General features: G+C 41.0%; 1 long non-coding RNA gene across 2 annotated transcripts; it reads right to left on the reverse strand.

Moving 5' to 3' along the window:
* Positions 1 to 3,787: 3,787 nt before the first annotated feature.
* Positions 3,788 to 10,982, reverse strand: LOC147350120 (uncharacterized). 2 transcript variants are annotated; one of them, XR_015149090.1, is made up of 4 exons: positions 10,866 to 10,982; positions 8,399 to 8,789; positions 6,650 to 6,716; positions 3,788 to 4,113 (listed from the first exon to the last, which is right to left on the reverse strand). It is a non-coding gene; the product is annotated as an uncharacterized LOC147350120 (long non-coding RNA). The 2 variants fall into 2 exon arrangements; XR_015149091.1 differs by lacking the exons at positions 3,788 to 4,113; positions 6,650 to 6,716 and adding an exon at positions 7,943 to 8,074.
* Between the last annotated feature and the right edge of the window lie 2,285 nt (positions 10,983 to 13,267).

Consider the following 13,267-nt stretch of genomic DNA (forward strand, 5'->3'; position numbering starts at 1 on the left):
TTTTTACCACAGGCTTATTTTTTGCATAAAGTTACATATCTTCTTTTTTAAGATTGTATTTTATGACTAATAAATATATAAATGTTGACACATTCATCCGACACTTTTCTGTAGACCATAATATTGTTAGTTTAAGAACTCTCCCCCTTCAGGCTCCTCTGTCCTTGGAATTTCCCAGGAAGAATACTGGAGTGGGTTGCCATTTCCTTCTCCAGGGACTCTTCCAACCCAGAGACTGAGCCTGTGTCTCCTGCATCTCCTGCACTGGCGGGTGGATTCTTTACCACTGAGCCACCCGGGAAGCCTCAGGGGTGAAAGTATCCGGTAGTTTAAGCAAAGTTGCTAAAAGTAAGCATTGTCGATTTTCTCAGTGAAGTCTACAAATATTTCAGCCCCAATAGTTTCATCAATACTGTCTTTCCTTCCATTCATAGTACATTTACTTGATAGATATTTTTATAAGACAAAGCATGTCTAAATTTTTCCTGATACCTTTGAATGTTCTACTATAAGCAGATGCTATGAAATCATAGGCCTTCTCATTATTAGTCCATTTTGATACAGAATATTCAGTTATCTAATTAAATATAAGAACTCCATCGAAGCATGGAAAATCAAAAATCAAGTTAGTCTGAAGTTCAGCTACAAAATATCAAAAGTAAGCCACTGTATTAGTTTCCTATTGTTTCTGTAAAACATTATCACACTTAGTGGCTTTAAAACAAGACAAATTTATTTTCTTGCAGTTCTAGAGGTCAGATGTTTAGTGAGGATTTCATGGTGCTAAAACGAGGATGCAGGCAGGGCCAAATTCCTTCTGGAGGTTTTGGAGCGGCATTCATTCCTGTCCTTTCCACCTTCCAGAGGTGTCTACATTCCTTAGTTGGTGGCCCCTTCCATTTTCAGAGCCAGCAGCAGCTGGTTGAGGCACAGGGCATCTCTCTGACTGTGACTCTTCCTCGGCTTCTCATCTTCACTTTTAAGGATCCCAGGGAGGCCTGGCATGCTGCGGTCCATGGGGTCCCAAAGCGTTGGACACAACTGAGGACTGAACTGAACTGAACTGTGATCATATTGGACCCACCCAGATAATCCTGGATAATCTTAAAGTCAACTGATTAGCAACCTTAATTCCATGAGCAACCTTAATTCCCCTTTGCCATGAAATACAAAATATTCATAGGTTCTAAGGATTAGAGCATAAGCATCTTTGGGAGGCTATTATTTTTCTTATTTTTTAAAAAAAATTTAAAAATATTATATTGACATATATCTGATTTACTATGTTGTGTTAATTTCAGGTTTACAGTGATTTAGTTATACATATACCTATATCTATTCTTTTTCAGATTCTTTTCCCATATAAGTTATTACAGAGTATTGAGTAAGAGTTTTCTGTGCTATAAGGTAGGACCTTGTTGATTATCTATTTTATATATTGTTTAGTTGCTAAGTTGTGTTCAATTCTTTTGCATCCCCGTGGACTGTAGCCCTGGAGACTCCTCTGTCCATGGTGTTTTCCAGGCAAGAATACTGAAGTGGGTTGCCATTTCCTACCACTTCCCAACTTCCCAACCCAGGGATTAAACCCCCATTGGCAGGTGGATTCTTTACCACTGAGCCACCAGGGAAGCCCATCTTATATACAGTAGGGTGTATATGTTAATCCCAACCTCCTAATTTATACCTCCTGCCCAGGTGGCACCCATCTATCTATCCTCTTTGGTAACCACAAGTTTATTTTCTAAGTCTGTGAGTATGTTTCTGTTTTGTAAATAAGTTCTTTTGTATCATTTTGTAAGAGTTCATATATAATTAATATTATGTGATATTTTTCTTTTTCTGTCTGATTTGTTTCACTTAGTATATTTGAAATGGAGATATTAGTTATAAGAAAAGTTTAACATAAAGAGATGAGAAATTGATGATCAAGTTACAGAAGTAAACACATTAAATTGGAAGAACCTGATTCATTCCATGTGTGTATCACACATTACTAGACAAGTGGTAATAGAAGAAATTCAAAGTATGAAGCAGAGGTCTACTAATATTCTGGCTTATTTTAATATAAATATAAACATAAATAGTAAAATTTGGCTAAAACATGAAAACTCAGGTCAAATGTTACTGTACCAGATCAGATCAGATCAGTCACTCAGTCATGTCCGACTCTTTGCGAACCCATGAATTGCAGCACGCCAGGCCTCCCTGTCCATCACCAACTCCCAGAGTTCACCCAGACTCACGTCCATCGAGTCAGTGATGCCATCCAGCCATCTCATCCTCTCTCTTCCCCTTCTCCTCCTGCCCCCAATCCCTCCCAGTATCAAATGAGATGACTCATTTTCTAATGAGTCAACTCTTGGCATGCGGTGGCCAAAGTACTGGAGTTTCAGCTTTAGCATCATTCCTTCCAAAGAAATCCCAGGGCTGATCTCTTTCAGAATGGACTGGTTGGATCTCCTTGCAGTCCAAGGGACTCAAGAGTCTTCTCCAACACCACAGTTCAAAAGCATCAATTCTTCGGCTCTCAGCCTTCTTCACAGTCCAACTCTCAACGTCTCCTTGACTAGACGAACTTTTGTTGGCAAAGTAATGTCTCTGCTTTTGAATATGCGATCTAGGTTGGTCATAACTTTCCTTCCAAGGAGTAAGCATCTTTTAATTTCATGGCTGCAGTCACCATCTGCAGTGATTTTGGAGCCCCAAAAAATAAAGTCTGACACTGTTTCCACTGTTTCCCCATCTATTTCCTATGAAGTGGTGGGACCGGATGCCATGATCTTCGTTTTCTGTATGTTGAGCTTTAAGTCAACTTTTTCACTCTCCACTTTCACTTTCATCAAGAGGCTTTTGAGTTCCTCTTCACTTTCTGCCATAAGGGTGGTGTCATCTGTATATCTGAGGTTATTGATATTTCTCTCAGCAATCTTGATTCCACCTTGTGTTTCTTCCAGTCCAGCATTTCTCATGATGTACTCTGCATATAAGTTAAATAAACAGGGTGACAATATACAGCCTTGATGAACTCCTTTTCCTATTTGGAACCAGTCTGTTGTTCCATGTCCAGTTCTAACTGTTGCTTCCTGACCTGCATACAGTTTCTCAAGAGGCAGGTCAGGTGGTCTGGTATTCCCATCTCTTTCAGAATTTTCCACAATTTATTGTGATCCACACAGTCAAAGGCTTTGGCATAGTCAATAAAGCAGAAATAGATGTTTTTCTGGAACTCTCTTGCTTTTTCGATGATCCAGCGGATGTTGGCAATTTGATCTCTGGTTCCTCTGCTTTTTCTAAAACCAGCTTAAACATCAGGAAGTTCACGGTTCACATATTGCTGAAGCCTGGCTTGGAGAATTTTGAGCATTACTTTACTAGCGTGTGAGATGAGTGCAATTGTGCAGTAGTTTGAGCATTCTTTGGCATTGCCTTTCTTTGGGATTGGAATGAAAACTGACCTTTTCCAGTCCTGTGGTCACTGCTGAGTTTTCCAAATTTGCTGGCATATTGAGTGTAGCACTTTCACAGCATCATCTTTCAGGATTTGGAACAGCTCAACTGGAATTCCATCACCTCCACTAGCTTTGTTCGTAGTGATGCTTTCTAAGGCCCACTTGACTTCACATTCCAGGATGTCTGGCTCTAGGTGAGTGATCACACCATCGTGATTATCTGCGTCGTGAAGATCTTTTTTGTACAGTTCTTCTGTGTATTCTTGCCACCTCTTCTTAATATCTTCTGCTTCTGTTAGGTCCATACCATTTCTGTCCTTTATCGAGCTCATCTTTGCATGAAATGTTCCTTTGGTATCTCTGATTTTCTTGAAGAGATCTCTAGTCTTTCCCATTCTGTTGTTTTCCTCTATTTCTTTGCATTGATCGCTGAAGAAGGCTTTCTTATCTCTTCTTGCTATTCTTTGGAACTCTGCATTCAGATGTTTATATCTTTCCTTTTCTCCTTTGCTTTTCACTTCTCTTCTTTTCACAGCTATTTGTAAGGCCTCCCCAGACAGCCATTTTGCTTTTTTGCATTTCTTTTCTATGGGAATGGTCTTGATCCCTGTCTCCCGTACAATGTCTTGAACCTCATTCCATAGTTCATCAGGCACTCTATCTATCAAAATAGGTGTAAGGTGGGAAAGTAACAGCATCTATAATCATCTTGCATGTGAGGTAGCTATTATTTTTATTATCTTCATTCCCATTTATGATGGAAAATTGAGCCATAAGTGATGGTAGGTGGGTAGGAAACCAATCAAGTTCATGCATTCAGTGTAAAGAGCTTGTAAGTTTTATCCCAGAGCTAGTGATTTTAAAATCATTATAGAATTCTGCTAATCATTTGGAAAATGATTGAGAATATATAGAAGAATGTATTTTTAGAAATGGTTTCAATAACATCTCCCATCCACGTACGATGTGTACAGTGTGATTTTGAGATTCTATTGAGAGGTGGGGTCTCTCATTCCTCCACTAGAATGTGGGTGGACCTGTGACTGGATAGTGACTTGTAGGTTATGAAAGGCATTACATTTTTGACCTGATTCTCTTGAGCTTTTTTCCCTTGGAATCCAGCCATGTTGTGGGAAAGCACAAGGTGCCTCACGGAGAAGCCTCATGGAGAGGGACAGGTAGCCAGTAGCGGCTCTCCAGGGAAGGAGGGAGCTATTTTTGGGGTTGCTAGCACAGCTCAGGTGAGTGACCCCAGATGACACACTACCTAGAGCATGTTGTATTCAGATTTGTCAGCAAAATAAGTGATTGCTCTTACTCTGAGTTTCTAAATTTGGGGGTGATATTTGACCCAATAATAGTTGACTAGGATGGATAGGATGATTTCAAGTTTCTAAATTCAACTAATTGGCTCTCTTATCTCACTTCTATAACTAATGTTTCCTAGAAACTTGACTTCATGGTGGGAAGATCAATGGTTGACATCCGATGGAATATATTTGGATGTGTGTTCTTCCTCTGCTAAGAAATGCACTGTAGGATCTGAGGGCAGAATTCCTCTTGCTCAAACAGGGGAAACGAGTTCATACATTTAGTGTGTTTCATTCTTGAGGCTTCTGAAGTGTTAGTGCTGAGACAAACACGAAGCTATTAATTCAAGCCATTGCAACAGTGCTTTTTTCTGCTGCACTTTTGATTCACATGTGGGACTTTAAAAGGTAATGATGAGTGTGTGCTACTCTCATACCCCAAACATTCTGACATTGGTTTTTGGGTGGTGCTTGGATATTAATGTTTTGCAAAGTTTCCCAGGTGTTTATAATGTGCATTTATGTGTGCAAGCTTCTCGATTAATTGGACAGGATGCCATTAATTAATTGGCGTCTAAAATTCAATGCTTAGAGAATTCTAAAATGAAGACAAGAGGAAACAAGGATTAACTACTGAGGGTGAAATAAAAGTGGTTTGGACCCTTGGAAGAGCTATGGAATATACCCCACAGGCAACACAGTGGGGTCTACTGTGTATTTGTATACTTCAAGTTGGTTCTCTTAAAAAGACCTCTGGTAGTTATAGGGGCAACTCCCCCAGATCCAGTTATCCTCTCCTCTGGACTCATAGAGATTGAATTTCTGGCTCTGTCATGCTTTAGTGGGGTCACGAGACCAGCATTGGCCAATGAGGTGTGGGTTGGAGCATGTACTAGCAAGTTCAAGCTCCTCCAGAATGTTCTCTCTCTGGCATAGAAAGAGGCAAGACTTGAAATACGGTTTTTCCATCACCACAGATCACTGAGAGATTAGGCAGAAAAGAGCACAGCTGCCAACCCCTGATGGAAATATTGGATGAGGGAGAAATTACATCTATTTTTTGCTTGAAGCCACTGAGATTTTGAATTGTTTGTTACTGCAGCATAACCCATCATATCCTGACTAATACAAAGGCTGAGCAAGATAGGCATGCATCTCTCTGTAAGAAGTTAGAATTCCTATCCTTCTGAAGCCACATTTTCCCCAAGACTCCTTTATAGGAAATAAGATTACAGAGAGTAGAATTTTAGTTCATGCTTCATGAATTAAAGCAACATGCTTTGACTTAAAGTCAGGGAACCGAGTATTTTATTTAGAAACCAGTATTTGGAAAGCTGGCAGCTTTCCCCTAAGGGTAAATTGGATATGATGCCAAGTTCACACTCATGGAATTAATTGACTGCTCTACTTTCAACAGAAGGTATCAAAGCTTTCCATATTAGTGACCCATGTAAAACAAACCTTACCACATGGACTGTGGTTTTCAAGAAAGCTTCTATTAAATGAACTACTCAATATACATTTACCAGGGTGGGGGGATGGAAGAGGGAGAATGGAAAAACATACACACGTACTTAGAATAGCCCTTTTTGTGCTTCTTTTTTTATACCCAAAGCCTTTTAAAAGAACTTTTTGGTATTCAGAAGTCAACATTACTGGCAGAACTTACTTTAATCACAGACTTCTTCTTAGAGCTGGAGCATAGGAGAAACTAGTTCTTTTAAAAATAGTCTACATGCAGAAATCCCATTATGTGAGCATTTTGATCAATTTACTGAACTTTTGGTAGCCCTCATTTCCATGGAAATCCTTAAGGATACCTTCAGCCACAGCCTCATTCCTGTAAGCCTTTACTTTCTTTCCTATGAACTTCAAGATTCAGCTTACCATTTCCTGTGTACTCTTTCCTGGGCTTCTCTCCCTTCAGAACTGTCTTTGGAAAAGCTTCACATTCCTGAAAGCAAACACAAAGCTGTAACAGGATATTTCTGGCATTAATTTCTGAATTTTTCACTTAGTATTTCCTTTTCCCCTTTGCATTCAATAAAGATTATGCCTATAGACGAGGCAGAGGAGCCTGGTGGACTACAGCCTACGGTGTTGCAAATAGACGGACATGACTGAGTGACTGAGCACACATCATAGACAAGGCTGAGAGCAAGAAAGACCTGTGGCCTCTGACATTTAATGGTTGGGGCATGATATTCAGACAAAATATTTGACCAGTAGCAGGAGGAAAGTAAAATTTCATTCTAAACCTGCTTAACTACAAAAGATGCCCCTGGTTGGAGGAAAGACAAAAAGAGTGTATCCAGTGTATTAATAGAAGATTTGAGTGATAATAAGGCCAACAGATTAGATGATGAAGATAGTTCGTTACTCATAGTTCCTAAGCGGAAGCTCATACCATACCATGTAGGGCCACACAAGGAGGCACCAGGGCCAGTCAGGAGGCAGAGGGAGGGGAAAAACAGGATATAAGAACATTTATTGCAGTTTCTTGGGAAAACCAGGAAAGGCAGGGCAAGCAGGTTTAGGATTGTCTAGTTTAAATATTATTGAGTTCTGGAGCATAGGAACTGTCCACAGTTGTCTGATACCTGGTCCTGGGGTGGTGAGTGCAGGTGAATTCCCCTAGAGTATGTGGACATATTTGAAAAGATGCTAATCCCCAGGCATGGCAGAGAGGTGGAAGAAAGTCCTAGGCCCCACACCTGCTTATCTATACAGGCCAAAAGATGGGCACTTCTGAGAGAGCTTATATAATTTAACCTGTCCCCTTCTCCTATGCCAAAGCATGTAAGCCTCTGAGAACTCTGAGATGACCTGGGGTTGGGGAGTGATTAGCAGGGTGACCACATACAGACAACAAGACACATTTGAGAGCACTTATAATCAGGCTGGGAAAATATAATGTAAGCCAGGACCATCCCAGGCAAATCAGGACACATGGTCTCCTGGCATTAACCCTAAAGAAATTGGATTTGTTTCCTGTTATTTGGCTGAAGGGAAGTTCAAAATGGAAACCAAGTCAATCTATGGAAAATAAAGTTCCTGAGCTAGACCTATTGTATATATCATTTCCCTTGTAGGGGTTTTATAACTGATTCCCAGCCCCCACCCCTAAAGAAATATTTATTGGGAGAGAAGGGAAAAGCTGTCAAGGAAGGTTGCAACTGTGCCAGTAATTGCTTCTGGTCATCTCAGCCATGATTTGAGCTCCCACTCTGTCGGCAGATTGTGTCTTCACATCCATCACGCCTGAGTGCCGGAGAGTCATCCAACTCCTTTCTTATCCTGTCCTTGCAGTCCCTGGGGGATATAATATATGTTTCTAGCTTTACCTGATGGAGAAGGCAATGGAAACCCATTCCAGTACTCTTGCCTGGAAAATCCCATGGACGGAGGAGCCTGGTAGGCTGCAGTCCATGGGGTAGCGAAGAGTCAGACACAACTGAGCAACTTCCCTTTCACTTTTCACTTTCCTGCATTGGAGAAGGAAATGGCAACCCACTCCAGTGTTCTTGCCTGGAAAATCCCAGGGACGGGGGAGCCTGGTGGGCTGCCATCTATGGGGTTGCAGAGTCGGACACAACTGAAGCGACTTAGCAGCAGCAGCAGCAGCGGCAGCTTTACCTGAAGGCAGAGTTAGGAAAGAACAGAGCCATTCGGATGTCCTCAGACCCTCCCAAACAGGACAGGAAGCACCCTCGTGTGCAGTAGAAGACTTCTGTTCTCACAGCCCCTCTGTGTTGGTTAGCACTGGATTCACGCTCCAGAGCCCTCCACATCCTTTTCCTTGAGGAGATGCACTTCAGCACCAGGTGGAAATAATGAGTTGATCATCACGCAGATTATAATACAATATGCTTTGTTTGCATGTGTGTGTTGAAGACTTTTAAGGTGTCCAGTTTGTAAGAACAAACAGATGGTGAATTAAAGGTTCATAGCAGTGTCTCCTCATTGCCAAATGTGGTAATCACATTTTCATCAGAGATAATCTCACTCGTCAGAGCCAGGACACCTCCTTGGGCAGAAAACAGACATTTTTTGATTAGTATGCATATTTTCATGAATTGTTTATGCTGTAAGTTTATAAGAAAGAGACATCTGTATTTCATACTTTTAAAAAAAATCTGAGATATGACACTAAAGAAACTAATTGTTCGACAATCTAAGGGATTTTTTGATATATATGTTAGTCACTCAGCTGTGTCCGACTCTTTGTGACCTCGTAGATTGTAGCCTGCCAGGCTACTCTGTCCATGGGATTTTCCAGGCAAGAAATACTGGAGTAGGTTGCCATTCCCTTCTCCAGGGGATCTTCCCAACCCAGGAATCAAACCCAGGTCTCTCCTGCATTGCAGGCAGATCCTTAACCATCTGAGCCACTAGGGAAGCCTAAGGGATTTTTTGAGGTTAGACTTTATTCTCATTCTTTTTCCTAAAACAATGAGCAGTTAGATATCTAGTACAAATCTCTAGGTTGGAAAGTTACCCTGGAGGAGGAGATAGCATCCCACTCCAGTATTCTTGCCTGAAAAACCCCATGGACAGAGGAGACTGGCAGGCTACAGTTCATTGGGTAGCAAAGAATCGACTAAGTGACTAAGCACTGAAGCATGGAGTCTTTTTGAAGAACTTTTCTTCAAAATTCTCGTTTTCATCAGTGAAGTACCCTTTATCTTTTATTGTTTCTTTTCACAAAGATGATATATTTATAACATTCTTGGGCGATTGAGGAGTTTCAGCTACAACTTACCTTAATAAACCAAATTTTTCAATTATTACTATGCTTTCATATATATTTTATTTTGCAATTCCTCACAGACACAATTTTTGATTAGCACTAAATGTATAGAATTTGCATAATATAAGCCTGTGTCTTTAAAACTCTTAGCAAGCTTGAGGATTTTCAATATTTGTTACAAAAATTTGAGCAGGGAATAGAGCCAAAATTTTGCATGTGTTTTTTGAACAGTGAGATTTATAGAGGGATTGGGTGTATTTTTTACAACATCAATTCTTGCCTATCTATTGGATGTATAAAATTTGAATATTTAGTATGATTGTGCACAAAGTATTATGAACATAAACCAGGTATAACATTATTTTCTGCTTCTGACAATGTGATTGGTACCAGGAGTAGTTTCAGGAAAGTGTTAATCACTCACTTGTGTCTGACTCTGCAACTCTGGCTGGTCTGTAGCCCACCAGGTTCCTCTGTCCATGGGATTCTCCAGGCAAGAATACTGGAGTGGGTTGCCGCTACCTTCTGCAGGGGATCTTCCTGACTCAGGGATCAAAGGATCTCCTGCATTGCAGGTGAATTCTTTACCTTCTGAGTCACCAGGAAACAGACTCTCAAAATGTGTTTCTGGGATTGGGTAGTTCTTAATATTGGATGAGGACTTGAATAACATTGTTACGCGCAGGGAGGTGGGAAGGTGAGGAGGACACCAGTAACCTAAGGCACGTGATAATCTCATGGTATTTCATATTATCTGCGGTAACATGGGATGAAGTGCAAGTGTAGGGCACAACAATGGGAGAGCCAGTGTCTATAGCATTTAGTCACTATGGAAATCCTAGTAATTACAAAGATTCCCTTGTAGCTCAGTTGGTAAAGAATCTGCCTGCAATGCAGGAGATCCAGGTTCTATTCCTAGGTGGGAAAGATCCCATGGAAAAGGAAATGGCAACCCAGTACAGTTCTCTTGCCCGGAGAATCCCATGGACAGAGAAGTCTGGAGGGCTACTGTCCATGGGGTTGCAAGAGTTGGACTTAACTTAATGAATAAACCACCACAAAGGTTGTAGCCTCACCTGGTCTGGTAGAAGGCTTATTGTTCCATCCCTCTTCACTAACCTCCCCTGATGTTTTTGTATCAATTTGCCTATCAATAATGATGCTGTTGGCTAGGAATGCCCGGAGCACTCATTTGAGAAAGTATACCTGTCCTGAGCCAGAACAGACATGTCTGGGAAGGGAAACAATGTTATGGTTAGACTGGCCCTTCGGTTTCTTACTATGATTGCAAGATGTACCACAGCATCAGCAATTAGAAACTTTGGAAAAAAAAAAAAAAGATAAATTACTCACAAGTCCTAGAGGATACACGGCATGCAGAAGGGCCACACAGTGAAGTTGCAGGTGGAAAGGAAGACTTGTGGCTCTGCCATTGTTGAGTTTGAAGGTGGGGAGTCTATGGCTTTACTCTTTATTGGCGAATTTAAAACAAATGAGTAGCAATTAGGGCCCAGGTGGGGAGGGGGAGATCTCTCAAGTGGTATGTAGGTTACCCAGGGCTTCTATTAGAACATCATGGGCGGGAAAAGTTAGTTTCTTACCTGTTTGTTTTACTAGTAGCTCTGCCATACAGCTGGTAATACGTCTTTGAAATGGATGCCTTGGCAATTAAAAGCTTAAAGTTAGCCACTCAGAGTCAAGAAGTTTAATGCCAGGCACTTATACTGTACCCTCCCCCTGGGATGGATGTATTTCGTATCCCCTTGACTTTGGGCTTGGCCATGTCTCTTGCTTTGGCCAATGGAATGTGAGCAAATGAATGTGATGTGAAAAGAAGTGTTAAATGAGTATGTATTTTTATAATCAATAAATAATGTAATAATAAATGTATTTTATTATATATTTTATAAATTTTGTATGAAAGTGAAAGTTTTTTTTTCCCAGAAAAACATCTATTTCTGCTTTATTAACTTTGTCAAAGCCTTTGACTGTGTGGACCACAATAAACTGTGGAAAATTCTGAAAGAGATGAGAATACCAGACCACCTAACCTGCCTCCTGAGAAATCTGTATGTAGGTCAGGAGGCAACAGTTAGAACTGGAAATGGAATGACAGACTGGTTCCAAATAGGAAACGGAGTACTTCAAGGCTGTATATTGTCACCCTGCTTATTTAACTTATATGCAGAGCACATCATGAGAAATGCTGGGCTGGATGAAGCACAAGCTGGAATCAAGATTGCTGAGAGAAATATCAACAACCTCAGATATTCAGATGATACCACCCTTATGGCAGAAAGTGAAGAAGAACTAAAGAGCCTCTTGATGAAAATGAAAGAGACAGTGAAAAAGTTGGCATAAAGCTCAACATTCAGAAAGCAAAGATCATGGCATCTGGTCCCATCACTTCATGGCAAATAGATGGAAAAACTGTCAAAACAGTGACAGACTTTATTTTGGGGGGCTCCAAAATCACTGTAGATGGTGACTGCAGCCATGAAATTAAAAGACACTTACTCCTTGGAAGAAAAGTTATGACCAACTTAGACAGCATATTAAAAAGCAGAGACATTACTTTGCCGACAAAGGTCTGTCTAGTCAAGGCTATGGTTTTTCCAGTGGTCATGTATGGATGTGAGAGTTGGACTATAAATAAAGTTGAGTGCTGAAGAATTGATGCTTTTGAACTGTGGTGTTGGAGAAGACTCTTGAGACTGCAAGGAGATCTAACCAGTCCATCCCAAAGGAAATCAGTCCTGAATGTTCATTAGAAGGGCTGATGTTGAAGCTGAAACTCCAATACTTTGGCCACCTGATGCAAAGAACTGACTCATTTGAAAAGACCCTGATGCTAGGAAAGTTTGAGGGCAAGAGGAGAAGGGGACGACAGAGGATGAGATGGTCGAATGGCATCGCTGACTCAATGGACATGAGTTTGAGTAAACTCCAGGAGTTGGTGATGGACAGGGAGCCTGGCATGCTGCAGTCCATGGGGTTGCAAAGGGTCAGACATGACTGAGCGTCTGAAATGAACTGAACTGAATGAAAGTGAAGGTGAAAGCCACTCAGTTGTGTCTGACTCTTTGTGACCCCATGGACTATAGAGTCCATGGAATTCTCCAGGCCAGAATACTGGAATGGGTAGCCTTTCCCTTCTTCAGGGGATTTTCACAACCCAGGTATTGAACCCAGGTCTCCTGCATTGAAGGAGGATTCTTTACCAACCCAGCCACAAGTGAAGCCCATAAATGATCATCTTTTTATTTAATAAAAATGTGTATATTATTAAATAAATAGATGAATGATAGTTAGTTGGACAGATAGATAGATAAACAAACTTACTTCTATGGCCCCAAGATTGCTGTTAGAAGAGCTTATCCCTGCTAGTTGCTGATCTTCAGCCTGGTTTTCAGAATGAAACAAGTGGGACAGAAATGAACTTGACCTGAGGCTAAATCCATATGGCTAACTACAAAGCAAAGCCACTTCAGCCATCCCTCAGGCCTGGGATCAAGAAAAGCCAGTGCTGTATTGGTAGCTAGTGATTTTTCACTAGCTTTCAACTGATAGGTTGTTATACACCGTTAGTTGACAACTGACTACAACAACTGGCTTGCACCCCACAAAAGCAAATATTCACTTAAGAATGTGCATGGAGATCCAGAAGCCTGCAACGGCAGCTTTTAAGTTGTCTCTTATCTCCTGCAGACATGAGGCAGATATGATGAGGATGAAGCTGTGGGTCTGATTGTAAG

Source organism: Bos grunniens, chromosome 20 (assembly GCF_055505025.1).
Source record: "Bos grunniens cultivar Pamir isolate PY7600 chromosome 20, Bosgru_T2T1.0, whole genome shotgun sequence".
NCBI lineage: Eukaryota > Metazoa > Chordata > Mammalia > Artiodactyla > Bovidae > Bos > Bos grunniens.